Here is a 24985-nt window from a genome sequence, read left to right on the forward strand (position 1 = left end):
CAGATTTGGAGCTGAGGAGTGAGAACGAAGGATCGGCACACAGACAACACATCATATCGCCCTGCTTTGTAACAACAGGAGACTTGTTAAAGGACAACGTGTTATTCTTGGCTTTTCTTCCCTCAAGTTGAGTTTTCTCCCAGAACGGCCCTCAGTTCCTTATAAAAACACATTTCTGGAAGATCTGCCTGCCAGGCAGGATTATCAGACAGGTGTGACTCCCAAAGTACTGACAGAGAAATCTCAGGTTGGAGAGCTTGCTACACAAATAAATTACACTTATGTGCAATTACTCTTAATCAAAGGTACATACAGCATGCAGCAGTGAAAAAAATCAAAGAGGTGACATTTTATCAGTATTTTGAAGGAAAATTAGGAGTTTTCCAGGAGAAAAGGAAAAGAGTCTTGTGGATAAATGAAGTAACCTCATCTCCTTCCTCTCCTCCCTTCCCCTTCATCCTCCAAGAAGGATGGAGGCACAGTCATGTGGCACTGCCCTGCCTGCGCACATGCCCAGATGCTCTCCCAGCCTCTCCCCATCTGCCTCCTGGTCCTCTTTTAAAGTCCCTGCTTAGACATCACCACCTCGAGGAATCTGTCCTGAGCCCACAGGTAGACTAAGCCACCCCTCGCTGGGGCTGTTTCTGTGGCTTCTGTTGTCACATTTTTCACACAAATCATAATCATTGGCTTTAATTCTATCTTCCCTGTTAGACAATGGATTTTTAAGGAAATCTCTAAATTTTCATTTTTAATATCTCCTATGCTTGCTAAATGCTGGCCTTTAGTAAAGTTAGGGTATTGTGAAGTGTCTTCGATGTCAAGTTAAGAAGAGTTCGACTTTTTCCCTATAGGGAGAAGGAAATTATTCTCTCATTCTTTCTCTCTTTCCTCCCAAATGTAATGACGTACATACAAAAACATCCACCGAGGTTGGGGGTGGGGGGAATCGGTCTAAAATGCACGTTTATTCATATGGCTTTTAGAATCTTTAATAATTTAACATTTTCACTTCTTCAAAGAAAACATTACTATGTGGCTCTTTTCTGAAATCCTTTATAGTCTCACTTAGTTCCTACCACCTTCTTTCAAAAGCCCCGGGTACTGCTTTTCCCTCTTCCTAATAGGCTATAGGTCCCCCACAGTGCCCCCCCCCCCCCCCCGTGAACAGTGCCCTCATCCGTGCTGCTCCTCTCAGGGCCTCAGCGCTCCAGAAGACTGCTGAACCATAGGAAAAGGGGCTCCCAGCAGGAAATGCAAAAGGACAGGGAAATTTTTGAAAATGTTGATAAACCTATGAAATGATCTTTAAAATGTCACTTGCATTTAATAAGAAAGAGTCAAGGGTGCACTCCTGTTAATGATAAGAGTCATCACCAGATAAATCACCATCTTCAAGAGGAGTTCAGGTGGCACTTTAGAAAAGGGACCAACATTTTCCAATCTTTAGTGGTATGCAGAAATAGGAGAAATCAGACAGGTAAATGGCAGAGACAATGGGCTTTCCCCACCCAAGGGGCTCATCTAAGCCAAGGTAACCCTCAAATTTTCATTTTAGCTAGGCGTTGATATACTTACATACATTTGTAAGGCCCCTACTTCCAAAAAGGCATAAAATAAAAAATACATTTAAATAGGGCTTTTTCACTATGCCCAGCTGTGTGCTCAATTTGTGTCTTCTTCCCAAATATGTCACTGAATGTCAGACTAGTACTTATTTTAGTTTTTAAAAATAACAACTACAAACTAATTCATGGGTGTATAACAAGTGAACAGAGGTGTACAGAAAAAAGCTGAAGGCTGCCTCTCACCCGTTGCAGCCCTGAGGGAGCTCGTGTTAACAGTTTGATGCAGATCCCTCAATACCTACTGTGCCTGGGAACGAAACTGGCATGACCACTTTGGGAGGTAGTTTAGTAACAGTCCACAAAATCTGAAATGCACACACTCTTTGATCTGGCAGTTACTAAATCTCAGAATTTGTCTTGCGGGTACACTTGAACAAACAGGATATTCTCTGTAGTATTGTTTACGGTAGCAACAGGTTAGATACGCTTAAAAGTCTGATTAATTATGGCATATCCTGAGGATAGAACACTATATAACTTTAAAATATGTAAGAGGTAGGTCTGCTTCATACCTTTTGGTAACATTTGACTTTTTTACCATATGGATCTAGTGGGAAAAGACTTGACAATCTGATGGATGAAAATTAGACTCATTGTTTGGCTTTGTATGTCCCTGATGAAAAGCCAGGGTGAATACTTTTCATGGTCCTTGGCAATCCCTCTTCTATGAAATGCATATTCATATCCTTTGCTCATTTTTTAAAATTAAAGTTTAGCTGATTTACAAAGTTGTGTTCACTTGTTGCCCATTTAAAAAATTGAGTGAACTTCCTTATTTTTAGTACCACTTTGAATACAGGATATATTAATCTCTATCATATATAACAAATATTTTTCCTAGTCTATTAATTCTATATTGCCTATAACGACTTTGGCATTAGGAACTTGTTATATATATTTAAATATAAAATTTACATATACATATGTAAACTTGTTATATCTATTTATTATATGTATATGTAAATAATGTACATGTATATGTAAATAATTCCACCTTTTTATAGTTTCCCCTTTTGCTTGGGAAGGCCTTCCTCAACCAGAAGTTATAAAAATGTTATTAAAATTTTTTTTTCCTTTTTTTTTTTAAATGTATACTAAGCAATTATTTTCGGGGGAGAGAGGTAATTAGGTTTGCTTATTTATTTATCTTTCAGTGGAGGGACTGGGGATTGAACTCAGGACCTCATGCATGCTTAGCCCGTGCTCGACCACTGAGCTATATCCTCCCCTGACTAAAAGTGTTATTTTTAACATTTAGATCTTTAATTCATCTAGATTGTGTTTTTTTAAATTATGTGATCCAACCACTTTCTTCCAAGTAGTAGTGTCATTTTTTAAAAAGCTTTTTTCCCTCAATGACTGGAAATGCCAACTATCCTATATTAACTTTCCACATATGCTAGAAGCCTTACTTCCTCAGGTTGATTTTTCTGCCCAGCCCTGCCTCCTAAGAAGCTGACCCCTAGGATCTACATCACCCAGGCCCCTGTGCTTCCTGATTTTAAATCAGCTTTGACCAGTGGGAGGTCATGGTAGGAGATCAGAGGTCAGAAGGAGGGAGAAGTCGGAATATTTCTTCCCGATCCTTCCTTACTTTGTCACCAAAGTGCCTCAGCCTCCCTGCTGGTCCCCTTACCCTGCCTACACCTCTATAAATAGACTCTCTTCTAAATTCTGTTTCTAATCTCCTTTGAGCATACCTTCTTTTTTCAGACAGTCTTTTCTTGTGCCTATTTTATGCAGTTTGATTATGGCAGTTTGAACATGTTTTAACCTATGCTCAATACACTATCTGTCTGAGATATTCTTCTACTTATTCTTCAATATTCTTCTACCTTTTCAGTATCTTCTTGGAAACATTAACATGTTCATTCTTCCAGGTGAAATAATGAAAATAATGCAATCAGCTCAATAAAATCGAATCCATGATTAAAATCGTACGACATTTGGATGTCAGTTGGGTAGAGATCATCAGTCTCACAAGGCAGGTCTTCCCTCACCATTGGACGTGGCCCTGCTCAGGGTTTCCAGATGTCTATTGCAAACCTCAATATGCACAAAGCAGGTCAGACTAATTACTGTCCTTACGAATTTTTATTTTTAATATTCTCTCGCTTGATGGTGCTCCCACTGCTGCACACACTTGAACTTCATGTCATTTTCACTCACTCTTTCTCACTCCCCACGTCCGAATGGTTGCCAAGTCCTGCTAATACTAAGTGGAAAGTATCTAACAAATCTTTTCCTCATCTGTCTCAGAACCACAGAACCCAGGTCTCATCATCTCTTGAAGGAACAGTCATTTATGTCCCTTAATTGGCCTCCAATCTCTAACGCTCCTTAAATCGATTTCTCGTACTGCCTCCTGAATTAGAGTTTTTAAGATATAGATGTGAAAATGTCATTCTTCTGTGGTCCCAATGTAATAAATGATTAAACAAATAAACATTTCATAGTCTTGTCCCAATTTATCTTTCTGGTGCCCTTTTCTTCAACTTACCACCCTGACACACACAGGCACACGCACGCACACCATGCCCTAAACTACTTGTAGTTTCCCTGACATCTTGCTTCCTTTCTGTCTTTGAAAATGCTCTAGTCCTGCACTGTCCAGTAAGGTGGCCACTAGCCACACGTGGCCATAGAGCACATGACATCTGGTTAGTCCAAGCTGAGATGCACTGTAAGTCTAAAATGCACAGTGGATTTCAAATACTTTGTACCAAAAGTGAATGTCAAATATCTCATTAAAAATGCTTTATTAAAAATTATTTTATGTTAACATAGTAGAAAGTAGAGTGGAAATAATAATTTATTGACTACCCTGGGTTAAATAAGATGTATTATTAAAATTATGTTTCTTTTTTTAATGTGGCTACTAGGACATCTGACATTTCCTACATGGCTTGTATTACATTTCCATCAGACAGCCCTGCTCTAGCCTGTTTTTTCTCCTTCTGATAAAATCTTATTTGTGCTTAAAGTCCTACTACAGGTGTCACCTCCTCTGTGAAGCCCTCCCAGATCCCCCAACTTCATGTAAAATTAATCATTTCCACCTTTGTCCCCTAAACACTCTATACATACCTCTGTCACAGCACTGATCTCACTATAATGTGATTATTCATTTATATGTCTGTCTTTACTGTTTTTTAAATCTTTATTTTTTCCCTTGCTCTCCGAATAGGCTTAGTTCTCAGTCAGTTTGTGCTTGTTAACAGTGAGGAATAAATAGTTCTATCAAAAACTGACACTAAGGATAATCACTAAAAATAATCACAAGATTTACCCCTAAGCTTACTGCACATAAGAAAGGAATGGAAAATGTCACTTTATATAACTCTAATAAGAGAAAATTTTTGGTTTGTCAGGAAATCAAACATTTTCCTAGAACTAACTGTAGGAGGGATTTATTGCCTGAAACTTTATATGAGACATTGAACCACATACTACATCAGGTCTTTAATCAGGGATCTACAGATAATACAGAAAAATTCCTTATATGGCCATTTCTTTTATCAACCAACACTGCAAGTAGACAGCGTAACATTATAGCACTGCAGACAGCAGGCATTTTATAGACTAGTGTGAGACAGTCTAAACTGAGCTCTCTGGTGATCTCACTTGATGAAAAGAAAGAATCCAGAGAATACATTTGGGTTTTTTTAAATCTATTCTGACAGTCTTTGTCTTTTAATTGGATTGTGAATTATAACTTATTAAAAGTACTGATATTCTTGGATTCAAATCTCTTATATTTTTGTTTTCTATTTTTCCTGTTTGTCCTTCATTCCTTTCTCACTTCTTCCCTTCTTTTGACTTAATCAAGTATTTTTATTATTCCATTTTCTCCTTTGTTAGCTTTATAGTTATATGTTCTTTGATCTTTCCTTTAGTGATTATCCTATTAATCAATAAAATTTATAATTGTTTTTAAATATATGGTGTTGACAAAAGAAAATATGTAAACATAAAGGACATAGAAAAATTCAGAGAAAAGGGATTGGAAAAGACATAAGAAATATATGCTAACCAGAAAAAAGCTGGTGCAGCTATATTAATATCACATGAATGATTTTAAGACAAAATATTGCCTAAAGATGAAGAAATAATTCACCTAAAGATATAACAATCCTAAACACGTAGTTAACATGGCTAAAATATGTTAAAAACATTGACAAAATCATGAGAAATTTACAATTCTGTAATCATAGTGGATGATTTTAACATCCCTTTCTCATCAATTTATAGATAAAGCAAACCCAAAGTAGTAAGAATATTATTTAAACAAAATAATGATGAAGCTTGGTCTAATGGAACCATATACACATGTATTCATATATATATGAATCCTGAGCACAATTTTCCAAACACATGAAATTTTTTTTATAAAATCTGAGCTTATACTAAGTCACAATGCCAATCTCAATACTACCCCCCAAATCAGCATAATATTCACCACATGGCTTACTAACAAGTCATTAAAAATAGAACATTAACAAAAAGATAACTTCCCTAAATACCCACATTTGGAAATTTAAAAATGTAATTGTGAGACATCTATGCATCAAGAAGTAAATCAAAATGAAAACTGGAAGACATTTTAAAGCTGAGTAACACGAAAATATTATATATTAAAATCTATGGGATGCAGTTAAATAGTACTTAGAAAGTTCCCCACATTGTTAGATGCATAGACCAGGAAAGACAAATGACTGAAAATTAATGCTTTCAATTCAGGAAGTAAAATAGGCACAAAAAATAAGTTTTAGCTAACAGAAAAGCCCAGAGAAGTACAGGAAAGGAATAACAATAAGAATGTAATTTATTAAAGTAGGAAACAAGGAGATACTAGAGAATCACACAGACAAAAACGCAGAAGCTGGTCATGTTTGAAAACCTAAGAAAACAGAAACAAATTCCTGGCAAGTTTGATAAGGGGACAGAAAAAAAAATTCACAAATCTATTAGGAATAAAAAAAAGGGATTCAGTAGACTTTTTCTTTTAATCATATGTGTAAATTTTAACCCTCTTGTCATATAGGATCAAAAATCCAACATAAACTTCAGTATCTTGTAATAACTTTTAATGAAAAAGAATATAAAAATGAATATATGTATGTATATGCATGACTGGGACATTGTGCTGTACACCAGAAACTGACACATTGTAACTGATGGTACTTCAACTGAAAAAAAAAAAACAAAAAACCATAAACTGACTTAAATAAATACTGGGTTTATTGGCTCATATTATGGTAAAGTCCAGAGATAGGCATGGTTTAGGTAGAGTAATAAAGGTGTAAGTTATATTGCCATGACCCACATTCAGCCCTATTTCTCTCAATCTCTCAATTCCACTCTCCACCATGTTAGTTTCATTATTATCAAACAGACTGTCCCCTCACAGGGCAACACAGTGAGGGTCAATATCCTCCTCACTATACTCTGGAGCAAGAGAAGGATCCCCTCCCCGGTGTCTCAGTAGATGTATCACTGCATTGTGTTGGCTCTGATTGGCTCATGAGCCCATCCCTCATACAATTACTGTAGCCCAGAGAATGTAATGCTCTGGTTGGCTGAGCTGGAATCACCCATTTCTGCTGGAGTAGGTAACATGATTGGTAGCACATTAACCAAACGAAAGATGCATTTAGAGAAGAATGGTGAATGGCAGTTCTGGGGCAAATAAAATAAAATAACAAGTGTGAACTACACCACGACTTGAGTAAACATGTATATTTTAAATAGGACTCCAAACTTCTGAGCTCACCAAGATGAAATAATTGCCAAATATCCCTCCATATAACAAAATACTTTTGATCTGTTGCCTGGAATGATTTTGTCCTATCCAATGCACCTGAAAGCTACAGGCCATTTGCCAGAAGTGACTATTCAGGTTTGGGCAAATCTCGTACTGATTTGTTCTTTTTGACAGACACTAGCCAACGGATTCAACAACCTCTCAATATTAATTTCTAAATCATTTTGTTCCTTTCAGGCAGCTCTTTAATAAATCAAATACCTTGACTTAAAAATACCCTCATGCTCTATCTAAAGTTTGTTTTTTGTTCATTTATTTAAGAAATCTTTATTGAGTGCTGATGAGGCATTTTGTTTACTGTTGGGGAAACAAGCACAACCAACCAGGACCCCTGCCCCTGCCCTCATGGAGTTGACAGCAGTGAGCCTGAGAGTGGGATAACTTGCCCACTGCTACAGTGAAGTGCACTTCTTCAAGAGCATGAGTTAATTTTACACCCTTTTTAAAGGGTTTTGTACTGTAGATTTCACAGGTCGCTAATCTGACCAAGCAAGGAGAACACTTTGTTCTTGTGCAAACGTTCTCTGGGCTCTGAGGAAAGTGTCAGTAGCATTTAGATGGGGCCTGAGGCTGGAGAACAAGTGAAATTGGAAGAATTCATCCCGCCTGTGATCTAGATCCCATTCCCTGCCCAGCTGCAATCTGGCAGACTTTTAAGGGTGGTTAGGAGGAAGGGAGCAGAGGATAACAAAAGAAAAAAGGACCAGAAACATAAAAAGGGGAGAAAGTTAGGAATGAGTAGGTGGTGGTGGGGGGGGGAGAGTAGGTGAAATACAGATCAAATTGTGCCTTCTAGGGCACAAATAAATATTTGTCTATTGCTGGTTGTCAGCACTTACTTAGAGTTTCTGGGAAAGATGCCTCCTCTGATTCAGTGACTTTCTCTCATGTGATCTTCAAAACTTTGAACAAACACACTATTGATTAAAGACCCAGAAAACTAATTTTAAGCCACTCTGACTTAATTATGGCAAAGAATAATTGATTCCATATAAAATGTCACGTTACATTCATGTCCTACCTCTTAGCTAAAACAATGCGGTTTAGAGATCAGTTACATACTTGGATCACAAGAAAATGATATTTGACTGCAAAACAAAGGGAAGAAAATCAAAATGCAGATTCAAAGGAGTGGAAACTATGCATTTTCAAACAATGAGAATAATTATGTGTACAACATTGTAGGCTAGTCTTCAAAGAATGTAGGCAGTGATTGATGTAAAGTATTTCTACCAGTAAACAAAAGACCTCTTTCAAATAAAGACAATAGCATATGTAATTTACATGTATTGCTGAAAAAAAAAAAGTTTCAAAAAGCATTTCTAATTAAGAAATCAAGGAGTCTCATACCAATGTTAGGATAAAGTTTGAACAGCTTACTGAATGAAAAAATTTAGAAAGATTTGCTTAAAATTATTTCAAAGTGAGGAGAAAGAACTGGGGAGACTGCGTTAAGTTTGTGGTACCCAGCTGGGACAGCTTTCCATATGCAAGGCTCTGTTGCCTCTGGAAATAAAGTAGATCAAGTCACTCTTTTGCAGAAAATCTGTCACTATTTCCCTTGTAAACATCAGAGTCCTGCTGGTGTCTTTTGTGCTCCTGCTTGATTTGACCCTTCTTTGCTACCTCATCTCCTCTAATTCTGTCCTTGACCACTGCCCTCCAGCCATGCTGGCTTCACATTGCTTCCCAACCATACAGCCCTATGTCACCCCAGGGCTTTTGCATATGCCCTTGCCTTTGACTAGAACCCTCTTCTCTCAAGCTTCTACATGGTTCCCTCCATCCTTCAAGTCTCTTCAAGTGAGGCCACTCCCGACACCCTATTTAAAATTACAGACCTCTTCCCACATTCACCACTTCCTCCCCTGCTTTATTTCTCTCCATAGCACTTTTCAGATGAGCCCCACAGGGGCCAAAATTTTTGTTTTGTTTCCTACTGTTCTGTGTCTGGTAGACAGTAAGTGCTCAGTAAATATTCATTGAATGAGTAAGTGTTGATATCTGAAAACAGGGCTGTCAGCATGGGAAGATGTCTAGTTAATCAAGTGGGTAAAATCAGCCCCATCAAAAATCACATCTCCACGGCCACCAACAAGCCAGGGAGAGAGACCTCAGAAAGAAACCAGTGCTGCCAACACCTTGATCTTGGACTTCCGGCCTCCAGAACTGTAAGGAGATAAATTTTTGTTATTTAAAAAAAAAAAATAATAACATCTCCAAGCACTAGACTAACTGTTAGAATATGAGTTCTCTTATTCTTTGCCTTTAAGTGATCTGTATTAGCCTTTGAAATCTTTGGTTAAGTGAATAACTACTGTTTGGCAAATTCTGAAAGTTCTTTGGACCTCCAGCTAACTTTGAGATGCTTTAGAGAAACCCCGAGGTATCTCAGGTATTAAATTAACTAGGATCACATGGTATGTTAAGTTAAATGTAATCAGTCATAATTCTAGTTATTGTAACCAAGCCTCTTTATTGATGACACTGAAATCAGATGTCTCACCATGCTTTTTTAAGTTTTCTGTCATTTGTAGACAGTTATCATCATTGTACTTCTGACTGCTGTTGCAAAAGTGTTTCATCTTTAAGATTCGTGGGAACGTTATGGAAGTGGTTACAACAGTTCCACATCGAGATGATGGCTGTGTGAGGATTCCAGCCCAGACTGTCCTCTGAGTCAAAACAAGGAGCTGTCCTGCCCTGGGGGCATTTAGATTAGGCATTCAGAGATTTTCAGTCCCTAATAGGCAGGGTCAATACCCCTATTCAGCCCTGAAGCAACTACAGAAGACTGCTGCCCCTCTGCAACCCCCAAAAGAATATGGGGGCCAAATCTCTGAGTGAGGAATGAGACAGGAAGAAGGGAGACAGGGCACAGCCAGTAAGGGAATGACACAGCAGTTAGCACCAACATGGCAGAAAATTCAACTCCCAATAGGCCTTGAGGCCCAGGATGGTGGGAGATTTGACTTCCAGTAAACCTTGAGCTTCATTATACGCTCATTGCAATATACTCGCATGGTGAATGGCATTCTCACAGGGGCCATGACAGTTCTGAGGCTGACCATAAAAGGTCAAAAAGTGGGCAATGGCCCAGGTTCCTGGGAATCCCAGCCCCTTCCCCGAAGTATTTGGAATAATCCCCCCATTTCTTAGCATATGAAGTTACTGAGCCCATAAAAACTAACAACCCTGCACCTCGCGGCCTCTCGCTCTCTCACCTTCAGAGAAGGCCTGCGCTCTGTCTTTGGAGTGGGTATCTACTCTTACTTTAAACTCAACACCCACCTCCATGCCTGGTGGCCTCTCTGGCCTTCTAAGATGGCCTGCATGCTGTACTCTGTAGAGCGTGTATCTCTCTGGATAAATCTACTTTTACTCAAAAAAAAAAAACAAAACAAAAAAATCCAAAAAAAACTGGGCTCTCTTAAATGCAGAGCCTCAGACAAAGGCAGGCATGCAAGTGTTTTATTTGCCAAGTGATGCCAAGCATCAGGAAAGAGGGACAAAGAGGAGTGAAATAAATAAGAGTTAGTGAAACGGCAACAGAGGGAAGTCAATACACAGGACTAATTAATGAAGCAGAGCAATAGCCTCAAAGCAAGCAGAGGTAGCAGACAGGGCCGGGGAGGTAACGTCCAAGACTGGGGCCAGTAAACCACGTAGGGGCAGGTCTGGAGAAGAGAGCGGGTGGGGCTGATGTCGAACAGGGCCACAAAGCCAGGTAGAGCTGCGGAGACGGACAGGTTCTAACTTTGTAGAGTTATCTCACATGTCAGGTTTGGAGCAATTGTTCAGAAAGGCCTAATCGGCAGGGCTGGCCTCACAGGCTTGTGACCCGTGCATTTGCACAGGGCTGCACTTGGCTTCATGCTCTATTCTGCTGTCTTAAAATTCTTAATGTTTTATTTTTGAATCTCTGTTCTGTAGAAAAGTCTGCTGGGACAATGGAGCAGGGGCATGAGCAGAGGAGAAAGCTGGGCGGCCACGCCAGCAAGCGGTTGTGGTCCAGCAGGAACAGCCCCCAGTGCACACAAGGGCTCAGATCCATGGGCATGGCTGGTGGCAGGTGTGCAAAGCAGCATCAGGGCAGCCCTGGGGGCCACAGGGCCTGAGGCAGCGGCTAGGCTGGCACCTAGACCAACAGTGCAGCAGCCACAGTGGCCCCAGGAGAGAGAAGAGGCTTTGGATGGAGGCAGCACCAAGCTTGCAGCGGAGGCCAGCTGGCCCGTCTGTCCCAGAGATCGTGCTGGATTTAGCTGCACAAACACTAACTCTCCCTCTGGCTGGAGCGCTGGGATCATAACTGCCCACACTCAGGTGGTAACCTTTGTCAGTAAATTACTACAAAATAAAAGGGTACACGTGGACATGGAAATAAAGCCTATCAGGGAATTATTAGAATTCTTCAGAGTTTAGAAACTCTGGTTTGAAAACTGCTGCAATACTGTAGAGCCAATTTCTACAGGCTTAGTAATGCAAATAAAATTTTTAAATTGCCACATTCAAGGAAAAAGATCACTATTTTCATATGAAGCTTATGCTGAACTGAATATTAACAAGGAAAACAAATTTTCAATTATTTTTGTTCTCAAAATTGAGACTACACAATAGAATAAAAGAATGTTTTCAATGATGTACAGATTCTAAAGGCTCTTTTGGTTTCTTGTACAACCTCTACAAATTATAAGAAATCCCAGGGGAAAAATTAGAATGTCGTGTAAAGTTACATTTCAAACTAAATTCAGACTTTACCCAAAACTGATCTGTATGAAGTTAAATTTTGGGGGGAGAAATTTTTAAAGATTTTTTTTTTAAGAAAAATTAGTACATCAGCTCCAGATGTACTAAAATTTTTATCAAGGTAATTTATCAGGAATTTATCCCACTGTTGTCACTTTCTATGAAATATTCTTAACAGCTCCAGTAAAAATTATATCAGCAGTAAGATTCTTCTCAAAATTACAAATAAATAAAATTGGCAATTTTGCATTTGCCAAGAGTGAGTGACATCATTTTAAAATACACTGATGGAGGCCACCATCTTGGTTCCGCGTTTCCCGCACAAAATGCCCAGTGAAGCTACAGAAACCGTCCCTGCTACAGAGCAGGAGTTGCCACAGCCCCAGGCTGAGACAGGGTCTGGAACAGAATCTGACAGTGATGAATCAGTACCAGAGCTCAAGGAGCAGGATTCCACACAACCACACAACAAGCCCAGCTGGCAGCAGCAGCTGAAATCGATGAAGAACCAGTCAGCAAAGCAAAACAGAGGCGGAGTGAAAAGAAATCACGGAAGGCTATGTCCAAATTGCGTCTTCGACAGGTTACAGGGGTTACTAGAGTCACTATCCAGAAATCTAAGAATATCCTCTTCGTCATCACAAACCAGATGTCTACAAGAGCCCAGCTTCAGATACCTACATAGTTTTTGGGGAAGCCAAGATCGAGGATTTATCTCAGCAAGCACAGCTAGCAGCTGCTGAGAAACTCAAAGTTCAAGGTGAAGCTGTCTCAGACATTCAAGAAAACACACAGGCTCCAGCTGTACAAGAGGAGAGTGAAGAGGAAGAGGTTGATGAAACAGGTGTGGAAGTTAAGGACTTAGAATTGGTCAAGTCACAAGCAAATGTGTTGAGGGCAAAGGCAGCCCCAGCCCTGAAGAACAACAGTAATGATATTGTAAATGCTAGTATGGAATTAACAATGTAACCATCTGAAAAGAGGACTTTTTTTGGTGTTTCAAAAGAGTAACTGCAGCTTGGTTTGAAATTTGTACTGTTTCTATCATTAATAAAGTTATGGCTTCTTGTTGGATGAAAAAAAATACACTGATGGAAAAGTATAAATTTTGGTAACTAACAAATGAATTTGCAGAACATTGAGCCAGAAAGATTGGATGATCAGTCAAGATATCACATTCATAAAGTATTAACTTTAGTAAGTAAAATTATGACACTAAAAACTGTTTTTTGCAAATTTAACTTTATGTTACTCATCACTATTACCCCTATTGTGTTTTATAAATAACAAGTTATTTTTAAAGAAGAAATCTTTGTATTTTAGTACCTTTAATGGTACCTCTCCTTTTTGAACAAAAGGTCCCACATTTTCATTTTGCACTGGGCTCCACAAATTATGCAGCTGGTACTAATAATAGTCATTGAAAGCTTCACCATCTGAATCTGGACATTAATTTGAAACAAAAGGAGATCATTTCACTCTGAAGAAAATTAAAAGTGTGGCATGTTAAACTAGCATCTGGAAACTAGCATCTGGCCCTGGACCTTTCTGATTATCTTTCCCGCAGAGAAGATGACTAAGTGATGAGAAAAAGGAGGGAAAGAAACCCTTCCGTCTAATACACATCTTATGAAGTCACACTCAACACCCTGAAGAAGAAAGTAAAAGGGTTGAATTCAAGAATGTGCATGGAAAAATTTGTCAGTCCCTACCTATAAGCATCTTGTTATATTGGCGAAACTAGAGTTAAATACATAAAACATTAAAAATCAGATGAAACAGCATGCTGAAGAGCTAAATTAAATATAAACCAAGAGGTAGAACCCATATTATAGATAATGAGGACCCTGATGAGAAGGTAGCCAGTGTTTTAAATCAAAGAATAGTTCCTAAGATCTAAGATTCAGAGGTTTTTTTTTTCATATAGACAAAGATGGAAAGGAGCTGGTAGCTGGCACAGAGGGAAGGAATACAGTTATTTTCCTCAAATATTAAAATGACAGCTGCTTGGCCACAATTATCATCGTCCTCTTATTATGTCAACATGCAGAGAGCATGATCGATTGGCAAACTGGGACTTAGTTGGGGTTCTCGCCTGCCGTTACGTAGCTACACGACACTGGGCAATTATAGCCTCCCTTTTCCCTAATCTGAACACTGGAGGAACTGTAGATAAGATAATCTTCCCACTCATAGGGCTGTAGAGATAACCTATGTGAAAGTGCCTTGGAAAAAATAAAAAGTAGCAGTCAGAGCCTTAAATAATACATTCCAGCACTTAGAAGAGCTGTTTTATGTCAAAAAAAAAAAAAAAAGAAAAAGAAAAAGAAAAAGAAAAAAAAAAAGGGAATGGTTTTCCTGTGATTTAAGAAGACTGTAATTTCAGTGGCGTGTTCATCAGTAGTAAATACTATCTCCTTTAACTACTACTGAAAAACCATCTATCAAGTGCTGAATCGCACAAATGCCAATAATTACTGAGTTGTCCTCCTCAAAACCCTCCTAAACTGGTCACAGTCATGATAAACAGCTAACAGAGAAGTGGCTGGCCGATGGAAAGCTGGCAGTGGTGAACAAACTCTGGCTTAGAGTCCAAAATAAATACCAAATCGTTTAAAAATAGCTGCATGATTTCGTAAACGCTAGAACACATACACACAAACCTCTTCAAGTTACTTGGGTAAATTGTGATAAACATGATAAAAATATCCTGAATTTTAAAATCAGACATGAACTTTCCCAAGTTCTCTCTTCAATCCTTAGCAAAGTGTCCTTCTAGAGAGTCTGTAGAATCTGGATGGAATTGGGGAAACAATGTCTTTTTGTCTGTTTCTGGGTCACAGCTATCCAGCCTTGTATATATTTCTGTATCTTCAAAGATTCAATTTAATCATTTATAAAAATAGGATAATAGTTTCTCCCCTGCCCATTGTTTGGTGCTTTGAAAGGACCAAATGTGAAAATGTCTTGAAAACAGAGGAGGCTTACATAAGGGAGATATATTTCTACCAGTGTTCATTATGGTCCAAGGCTCTGGAACTTCATCTGGGGAAAAAAACCAGAGGTGGTGAGCAGTGGAGAATCTAAAGAGTTATTAAAGGCCACAATCAATAATAAAAGGACAGAATCCTCTTTAGAGGATTTTGTTAGAAATGAGGCAAAAAGAAACCAAAAATAATGGACTGGCAATCTCTAAGCAACCAGCTTCTGATTTCTAGGAATCTGTATCTGTCTAGCCAAAAATCAAGAAGTGATATATTGCAGGGGTAGGGAGGGAAGAATAAATGAGGAGTTTGGGATTAACAAATACACACTACGATATATAAAATAGATAAACAACAAGGACCTTCTATACAGCACAGGGAACTGTACTCAGTATGTTTGTGATAACCTATAATGGAAAAGAATCTGAAAAAGAATGTAGATATAACTGAATCACTTTTCTGTACACCTGAAACTAATACAACATTGTAAATCAACTATACTTCAACTTAAAAATACTATATATTAAAAAAGAATAAAGCTACAGAAAGTGTTACATTGCATAAATGGAACAGATTCATAGCAAATATATCCAAATGTATTTATTCAAATAAAATGTTGTCTCCCTCAAAATAACCACATGCATCTTCTTTTTAAAAATAGACAACTCCCCTTTTCCCTGGTTCAAAACATTTTTAGATTTGCTTCACATTTGGTTTGTCAACCAAAATGATGTTGCTCAGAATTGGCCCCCTCAAACAGTTTTGGTTCCTGTCCCAAAAATGCAATCTGTTGTTGAAGGCTGACATTTCTCATCGGGGATTATTCAAAAGAAAGTACCGAAGGTCTTCAATCACAGGCAGTCACAAAAGGGTCTTCAAACTGCTTTAGCAATGGCCGGTTCGACGTTAATACTATATAGCTTTACCTACAGTTGTACAGGGAACTGCCTGGAAGGGCCTGAGAGAGTTCCGGTTTTGTTCTATTGTTAACCAGTCACATTACATCATAGTGACACCTTGTGCGTTTGTGTGTGTGGATGCTCAGCTGCACCTGAACGGACCTGTAGCTGCGGGCATGAGCTGTCAATCACGGCAGGCATTCTTTAGCATCTTTTAGACTGCTGCCTTTTTACCTGGAGCAACTGATGTAAATTTGACTCTCTAGACTCTGCTTTATTAGAGTGAAAAACTAGTTTTACCTACTGGTCATTATTCTTTATCTCAGTGGCCTGTTCTTATTTTCATCATACTTCCTTATCTCAAATGATTTTGTTACACTGTTGGTTGCTTTTTCTCCCTATTTAGACTCTAAGTCCCATCTGAGTAGGGCCTTCTGGATCCTGTTCAACTCTGCAGCCCAAGGGCTGGAACATAACAGATGCTTAATAAGTATTTTTAGGAGGAGGAGGGTCCCAGGTCTAGGCTGAGGTTTTATTCACTTCTCTATGAAGGAGGTTGGCTGGTGGTTCATCTACACTGAGTCAGAAACAGGTGAGGGAGCCAAGGTCATTTAGCTGCACTTTCCTCCCCAATCCCCTCCACCCACACCCATCACCTCTGCCAGTTCCCACCCTCCTCACATCTGCATTCTTGGATAAATGTTCTCAGTCTTAAAGTATTGAGCAAATGCAGCTTCCGCCAACAATTCCAGCCACTGCTGTCCTTTTCTGCATAGAAATTATGGAGCTGCCAAGGAAACCCAAAGTTTTGAGTGTTTTATTTTGGGCGGGTGCTATGGTATCGCTCTGGCTCATACAGCAGCTGGCTGTCTCTGTGTATGTCTTTCTGTTTCTCCCTGTCTCTCTGTCTCCCTTCCCCTCTCCCTCTCTGTCTACCCTACCAAGATCAAGGCTCATACCTCACTCTGCTCCAGTCAGGGGTCATGGACAGGGATAACTGGCTCTCATAATTGCTCAAGTCTGAAATGCAGGCATTAGACATTTTCTCCAAGTGAGCTTATACTTACAGTCACCTTTGGGGTGGGGGTCACGGTAAAAACGGTTTGCTAAATGTAAACAGTTAAAATCAATGTTATCCCTTTTGGGCATTTCTCCATTTTTAAAGATACTGGGAGTCCCAAGAAATGGAACTGGCTTGGACCTTCTCCATATCTGAAAGGTCCTGAATATGATGGAAAACTCTGGGGAGTTCTACCCTGAGGAGAGAGTCAAAACCTGTGGGTTGGGACCTAGTGCCTCCACCTGCCAGCTGTGCGACCTTGGCCAAGTCACAAGCCCTCGGTGTGAAAAGAAGGGCAAGTCCAGATATGCTTTCATCCCCACCAGCTAGCAAATTCTCTGATATTAAAAAATGAGAATTTTTACCACCACTTCCTTTTCACCTTTGTTTTGGCTGCTACGTTTACAACAGAAGGGGCTAAAATAAACTGACCTTTTTGAAAATGACTTTTATTATATGGAATTAAGAGTTTACCATTAACAAACTTCAGGAAACTGAACAGAGGGTGGAGCTGAAAGCAAAGTATCAGTCGGTTTACTGAGAAATTGCATTTTTTGCACCTCAGTGGCTAAGCTAATTTAAAAAAAAAAAACTTCTTGACGCTTCTAGCCACTGGATCACAGGGGACTGACTCATCTCAACATGCTTCACAACTAGTCAGGTGGAGCCAGTTTGTATTATTACCTGTAATTAAAAACATCTAACTCAAAGGGAACAAAAACCAGAAGGGGGAGGGGAAATGGCAGAGAAAGTGAATTTGGTCTACACATGCTTCACAAATAATAAGCAACGGAGGAGAAAGGAATGTCTGTTTTGAGTTGGATAGCTAATGACTAGCATAAGGCAAGAGCCAAAAGTCTTTCTAAAAAAGGGAATTCTCAGATTCCTCCATTCTTATCAAAACCTCTTAAGTAGATAATGTCACTGGCTTCCTTCAAATAGATGAACTCAGTTTTGCCGGGTTCCCATCCCTGTGCTCACTCTTACACACTTTTCCCCCAACATAGTGTTTAAAACTTGGGGGGCAGACATTAAAATAGAGAAAGACACTTCAGAAGAAAAGACCTGATTTCTGGTTTCTCCAAAAATTACAAGATCTGGTGACAGTGGACCCTCCTATGTTCTCCCCATTCTCTCTACCCCCTCTGCTTTCCTCCCTCCCTTCTCCCTGCCCCTTCTCTTCTCGCTTCTGGGGGGAGGGTGTTCTCTCCCCCCAGTTCTATCTCCCCACCTCATCCTCCCCCTACTCCTTGTCCTCCCCTCTTCTCTCCTCTTCTCCTGGTTTCCTCTCCCTCCCTCCCAATCTCTCTTTAAAAAACCCCAGTCCACTGTATTTATTTATTTAGATTTCCTGCCTGGCCCCTTTGGGACTCGAGTTTTCTCCCCCTGGTCACAAGGCGGGTAGGGTCTGTGTTTGCATTTCCTTTGTTTACACTACATTTTTAAAAGGTTTTCCTGCTCCTGAGTTTTTGTCTTAATGTCAGTATAATGTGACCAACTTAGTAGTAAAAGACCAGAAAGATCGACTTTATTTACATGCGTGTCAGTGATATAAACAGAGAAGGTCCAAAGAGTGAGGGTATTAGAACTGCGAATGGAAACAAATAGGTACAAATTAAGAAAAGTGAGGAAATTTCACCAGCAGACTCAAAAACCCCAGAATCCATTAAAATGAATCTGTAGTTAAGAGAACCTGATCTCATTAAGCTTCCAACCTTAAGGGACTGACTTTATGGTGAACCCTGATAATAAACTAGTCTTTAAAATATGTGTGCTTGAGTAATTGACTAGTATGTATTCTAAACCAGTTAAATGCTGGGACTGTAACTACCACCAGTGAAGTCCTTGGGTACAGGTCAGGAGCTCTGCAATTTATCACCTTGGAAGATTTTATTAAAAAAAAAAACAAAACTCATGTTTAAATCCACTCCAAGGGTTTAGGATTTAATTTGTGTGCAGTGTGGCCTGCACATTGGGATTTTAAAAAATCTCGCCAGGTGCTTCTAAAATGTGACAACATTTTAGAAGGACTGCTGTAGGCGGTAATTAAATATTAGGACTATTGCCTCTAAACGCCGATCTTATTTCTTGAAAGAAAAGAAAATCCTCTGCCTATCCCCATAGCTGGAGGGAGAGGGCTGCAGGCAACTCCTCCAAAAGGTGTGTCCTGCCATTTAACTAAGGATTTGAGAGAAGAGGAGGCCAGAGGGTAAATTGTTTTACCCCAAAGGAAAACGTTATCTGATCCATTAACGGAAATTCCACAGTATTATCGGAACTTCATTCCTGAACTGAGCCTTGATATCCCCATCTGTACAATGGAGACAATTAATTCCTCCCTTTGAAGGATGCTGTAAAGACTAAGTGAGATCATGTATATAAAGCAATGGTTGGTTCTGCATAAACTGTAACTTTTTTTTTTTTTCAATATTCAGTGACTTTAGTTGTTCATCAAAACCCTAGCCAATAACTCTAGCTAAGATTAATCTTTCCTCCCTGGCATTACAAAGCACTCCAATTTCAAGTGACCTGGTATTGTTCTGTACTTGTTCAACCAATGTGGTCTTACTGGATAGACAAGAATTATTTGAAAGAAAGGGAAATTAAAGAGATCATTTATCAGCAATGAAGGCCCACTTGTGGCTCACACAGTTTAACACAACACATTGAAAGACTCTACCCTAAAACTGTCAGAAGAAACTGGCCATGAATTTTAAAGTGATACCCAGAAAAATCAATGAGGCAGGAGTTGAGGAAGGAGTGTGGAATCACATTTTCCTTTTCAAAGGGAGAATAACTCATCATTTATGGATTACTTTTTCATTGCAGCTGTAACAAATTACCACAAACTTGGTGGCTTCCACACCGCAAATTCATTATCATACAGTCTGTATGTTATGAAAGGTAACAACATTCACCTCCCCCAAATACGACACTTTGGCGCACTGATCATTCTGAGCAGTAGGCACTGGGAAAACAGCAAATGCAGGGGAGGTTTCTCTCTTCCCCCCTTACCTACCTACAGACAGAATCTCCAAAACAAACTCGATTGTCATAAATCCCCTTCCCAGGAATTGCCTCAGCCAGAGAAGATTGACGTTTACTACCAGAGGAGACACGCAGTCGACATCAAACCCAGACCAACTTTGTCACAAACGATTATAGCTCCCATCTGTACTTCCAAGGGCATGCTCATCTTTCATAAGCATCATTTGCTCTCCTCTAAGAGGCTTACACCCCTCCTTCCCTGTTAATATGGTGTTTCATCCTGAATTCTAAACCTACCTTTTTGAGTTACTCGTTTTCCTGGGTTATCTCCGGTGCATACACGAGGTACACACGTTAATAAACTTCTGTTTGTCTCTTGTTTGTCCCTCTTTTAATACAGGGCATTTCAGCCAAGAACTCAGAAAGGTAGAGGGAAAATTAATATTTCTTCCCCATAGTTAGAAACAGAACATGGATTCCGCTGGGCTAAAAGCAAGGGCTGGCAAGGTACATGGCTTTCTAGGAGCTCAAGAATCCTTTACCTGGCTTTTTCCAGCTCCTAGAGTCTGCTCTCCTTGACCCTCGCTCCCTTCAGGAAACTTCAAAGCTGACAACGTGAAGTAGAGCCCTTCTTCATGATGCCAGCTCTCTGGATCTCTTTCCTATATCACAGCTCCCTCTGACTCTGTCTCTTCTGCTTCTCTTTTCCACTGTGAGGAATGCTTGTGATTAAAATGGTCCCACCTGGATAATCCAGCATTAGCTTCCTATCATAAGGTTAGCTGATTAGCAATTGATTCCATCTGCTCCCAAATTCCTCCTTTGCCATGTGACCTAACATAGTCACAAAGCAACAAACTAGGGGGGAGAGAAATTCAACTAGACTGCCAGGTGGGTTGCAGTCAGTGATCATCCTCTCTCTCAGCTCAGTCAAAACTGACTTATCCCAGTTCCCAGGATTAGGATGGGGACATCTTTGGGGGCCATCATTCTGCCTATTACATTTTGAACTCACCCTGAGAAGCTACTTAGGATCAAGAGTTTGTAAAGAAGTTTGTCTGGTACAAGACAGAAGACCGTGACAGTAACTGACAAGTGGCTCACTCACAAGGCCATCAGGCCCCTTCTCCTCCACGCCTGATCCATGGCAGGCATTGCTAATCAACCAGGAATAATCGTAACCTTATAATCCTTCTGCACACAGCATGCTAGGTAATCCACCAGTACATTAATCAGACTTGGCAAGCAAACTGAAATCTATTTTCCATACTAACTCAGAACAGTTTTAGTAGAAAGAGACGTTCTCTCAGGGCCTTTTTTGGCATAAGATGCTGATCTGATGTTTTTAAATTGGCAGACAAAAGGAGTCCCAGCTGGGCTAAATAAAGAGATCATAATAAGATAGTAAAATAAGTGGAATAATTTATTCAGTGCTTGACAGAAATCTGTGTTCCTACGACAACTTGTAGAAAATCCATTCAGGAACTAAGAAAGTCTGCATTTATTACTGGCCCTGCCCACATAACTCAAAAGCCTTCTCTTGAGATTTATTATAACAAATCTTTTTTTTCTAAGAGAATATTTTGCTTAGATAAATATTTGAATATATGTTTATATATAGTTATCTGAAAGCTTTTACTATTCTAAAATACAACACTCTGATCTTTTACAAGTAATCCATAATTATGGTAGTGAATTTAGGAAAAACAAAGAAGAAACAAAAGAGAAAAACCACATGTAATTCTATCTGTCAGAAGTAAATTTTGGTTCTCATTCTGCCAGATGTGTTTACATTCATTTATTCATTCAGCATATTTTTATTGAGTCTTTGTGCCAGGCACTATTCTAGGTTCTGAGGGGACAGAATGAAAAAGATTAAAAAAAAGATTTATACCATCAATGAACCCAGTTATGTAGCTAAAAAAAAAAAATTACACCAAAAATGATACTATATTTTTCATATTGTTTTTAACTGGCTATTTCTATATGCTAGTTTGTTTTTTTTTTTAATATCCCTCTAATTTTGTCAGGTTTTTGTGGTTTCCCAACATTCTTGTTGCTCTGAGAGATAAGATGATCACTGATTGCTATACAATTGGTAGACCAGTCCGACTTGTCTTTCCATAGTTGAATACTATATGATCAGGAAGAAATCTTCCCCAAAAGAGAGAATGTTGTGAATTCTCATACCACAAAAGGAACTGGGAGAGCTTCATTCATCTTGTTCCAGTTATATATTGCTGCATGGTGTGTCCTCATAAAAAAAAAACTTAGTGGCTTAAGACAACAATGTTCATTATATTATTATTAACTCTCACCATTCTGAAGATTTTCCTTGGCTCAGAGGGGCAATTCCCTGTTGGAGATTTTCCCTCATGTGGTCTGACAGTTCTTGGTACTGAAGTCACCTCTCAGGTTTCTTTATTCACATGGCCCATCATTATGGCTGTTGGCTGGGATGTGCAGCCTGGAGCACCCACACAGCCTCTCTGTGTGGCCTTGGCTTCTTCAACCATGGTTGTTGGGTTTCAAGATCAAGTGTCCCAAAAGCACTTGGCAGAAGCTGTATTGCCTGTTATGACTTAGCCTCAGACATCACCTAGGGTGACAGCCCCTGTGGTCACAGGCCTATCGGATTCAAGGGGAGGAAACAGAGATACCATTGCTTGACAGGATGGGTATCAACGTCACATTGTAAGCGGTGAGGTAGACTGTGGTGACCATTTGGATGCAGTCTGCCATCTGTCTTGGCCTCCTTCCACTGTTCCTCCATATGGTTAAAACCCAGGACAGCAGACTTTCAGGGCCCCTCTCAGCTTAAGAGAAAAAGTGCTATCACTATCAAGACTCTAAAAAAAAAATACATCTCAAAGATTCATTTTAGTAAAAAAGAACAAAGAATTGAATAACCAACGATCCTAATTTCCCCTCTATTTATCCCATGGATTCACATTTACAAGGATTAGTTGACAATAAAACGACTTGATCAGGTTGTTTTTCCTCTTTAATTTGCAAAATTCGCCTGAGAAAGTGACTCAGAGAGAAACAATCTTTCCCATGTATGAAGCATAGGAAGAACCATGAGCTAATTTGGCATAAAAGACAATGAAAATTATAGTGTAAGTTAATGAGTGTTTAAATGTAATATTAAGGAGGCTGTTAAATGGGTTCCAGACGTCTGTGGGATCTCCACGCACGTCATTGGGAAGGCATAAACACATTAAATCACAACAGGTTACTCTTACCAAAAAATAAGATAAGAATTTAGACAAATGATTAATAAATATTTGTTTAAAAAATCAACATTTTATCCTTTTATTTCAATACTTCTTGAATACCTGTGATGTATCTGGTACAAATAAATACTATGTACTCAAGGTCTACTAGCTATTTAGGAAATATATAAAGTAATACTAAAATGATTGATACTCTATCACTTTATAGCACAAAAAAATCCTATTATAGTATATACCATTTTGAAGATGGATTTTATAGAGCAGATATACAAATATCATAGCAGAATATCCATAACTGTGTGACCATCTCAGTGAACACCTTTTGCTGTCATCCAGCAAGTGCTTCTTCAACTCTTTAAAAACAAGAGTTACTTTACAGGTCCTAATTATTTCCTGAGGAGAGGACAGTCAAGCTGGATGGGAACTGAATGCCACACCTGTCTTTCATCCTGATGTCAGAGAAGCACCCACTTCTTCCCATGTGGTAGAAATTCTCCAATCCTCACTCTAGAAGCCAACATAAAGAAGGATTCCAAGTTCAATCCTTTCTCCTTGTTAATTCACCACAGAGTGAATGTTCATTGTTTCTTTCAGACCTGTTTCTAACCATGAGTTCATTAAAACTAAAGTTCTTGCTTTAAAACCTTTTTCTATGCTCTAGAGCCCATTATAATGTGAGTTGACTCCCACCATCTCCAAGAATGTCGTGCATTCATTAGTTGATAAAATCAACCCAAGAAATCTGAGATTCTTATGCATGACATGCTTGACTTTGTGAACTTGGTGGGTCACTTCACTTAATAAGGAGGAGAACAAAGGAGGAATAGACAGGAGAAAACTATCATGAGCTAGCAAAGGGAAGTCCTGCTTTGTTCTCTATTTATTGTTTTTTGTTTCTGAGGCTTGGTTTAGTTTGGGCTGGCTCTGGCTGGGGAAGGGGGTGCTTTCGCCTGGTGTCAGGAAGGGGCTCACAGCACTGCCTGGACAAAAAAAATGCCCAGGCAAATCCCCCTTGTCCTCGAATCACAGCCTCTTCTCCTCAACGTGAAGGATGGTGTAGGGAACTCACATCATCCAGGTCTTTTCCAGAAAACTTCGTTTTCTTTGTTGAATCATATACTTAAGCAGGGAGAGGAAATGACGAAAAAGTTTTCTTCCTTCCTGTTCTGAGACTCATGGCTTGTATGGGTCCCTGAGTGGGGACTACAGTCATCTGGTGGGCTTTCTAGGGTTTTCCGTGGATATTTATTTGTCTGCTGTTAGAATTTTAAATGATGTAGAAATAAGCTTATGTAGCTTGAATTTTTGCCTTAATTTTTGATATTATGACTACCATAGTGTCACAGTTTTCCTCCAGATACTGCTGACATATAAACCACATGATAATGATGAAACACGACTTTTTTTTTAAGTTTTATACACATGCTTAGGTCTTCTTAGGTCAAAGAAGCCTAACAGTCTAGCAAGACAAAAAAAATTTTTTTTCTGCCTTCTTTTGGATTGAGTAATTTTATGATTCCATTTTATTACCTTTGATGGCTTGTTAGGTTGCTTTAGACTGCTGTTATGAAATAGTGGAGAAGAAAGTGTAGCAGTTGTGATGGATTCATTCCCGGTTTT

The 24985-nt window shown here is 39.2% G+C and overlaps 1 pseudogene; it reads left to right on the plus strand.

The window, feature by feature from the left end:
* Window positions 1–640: 640 nt before the first annotated feature.
* Window positions 641–13282, plus strand: LOC102509368 (annotated as a pseudogene).
* The last annotated feature ends 11703 nt before the right edge of the window (window positions 13283–24985 follow it).

This window comes from Camelus ferus, chromosome 12, assembly GCF_009834535.1.
Source record: "Camelus ferus isolate YT-003-E chromosome 12, BCGSAC_Cfer_1.0, whole genome shotgun sequence".
Taxonomy (NCBI): domain Eukaryota; kingdom Metazoa; phylum Chordata; class Mammalia; order Artiodactyla; family Camelidae; genus Camelus; species Camelus ferus.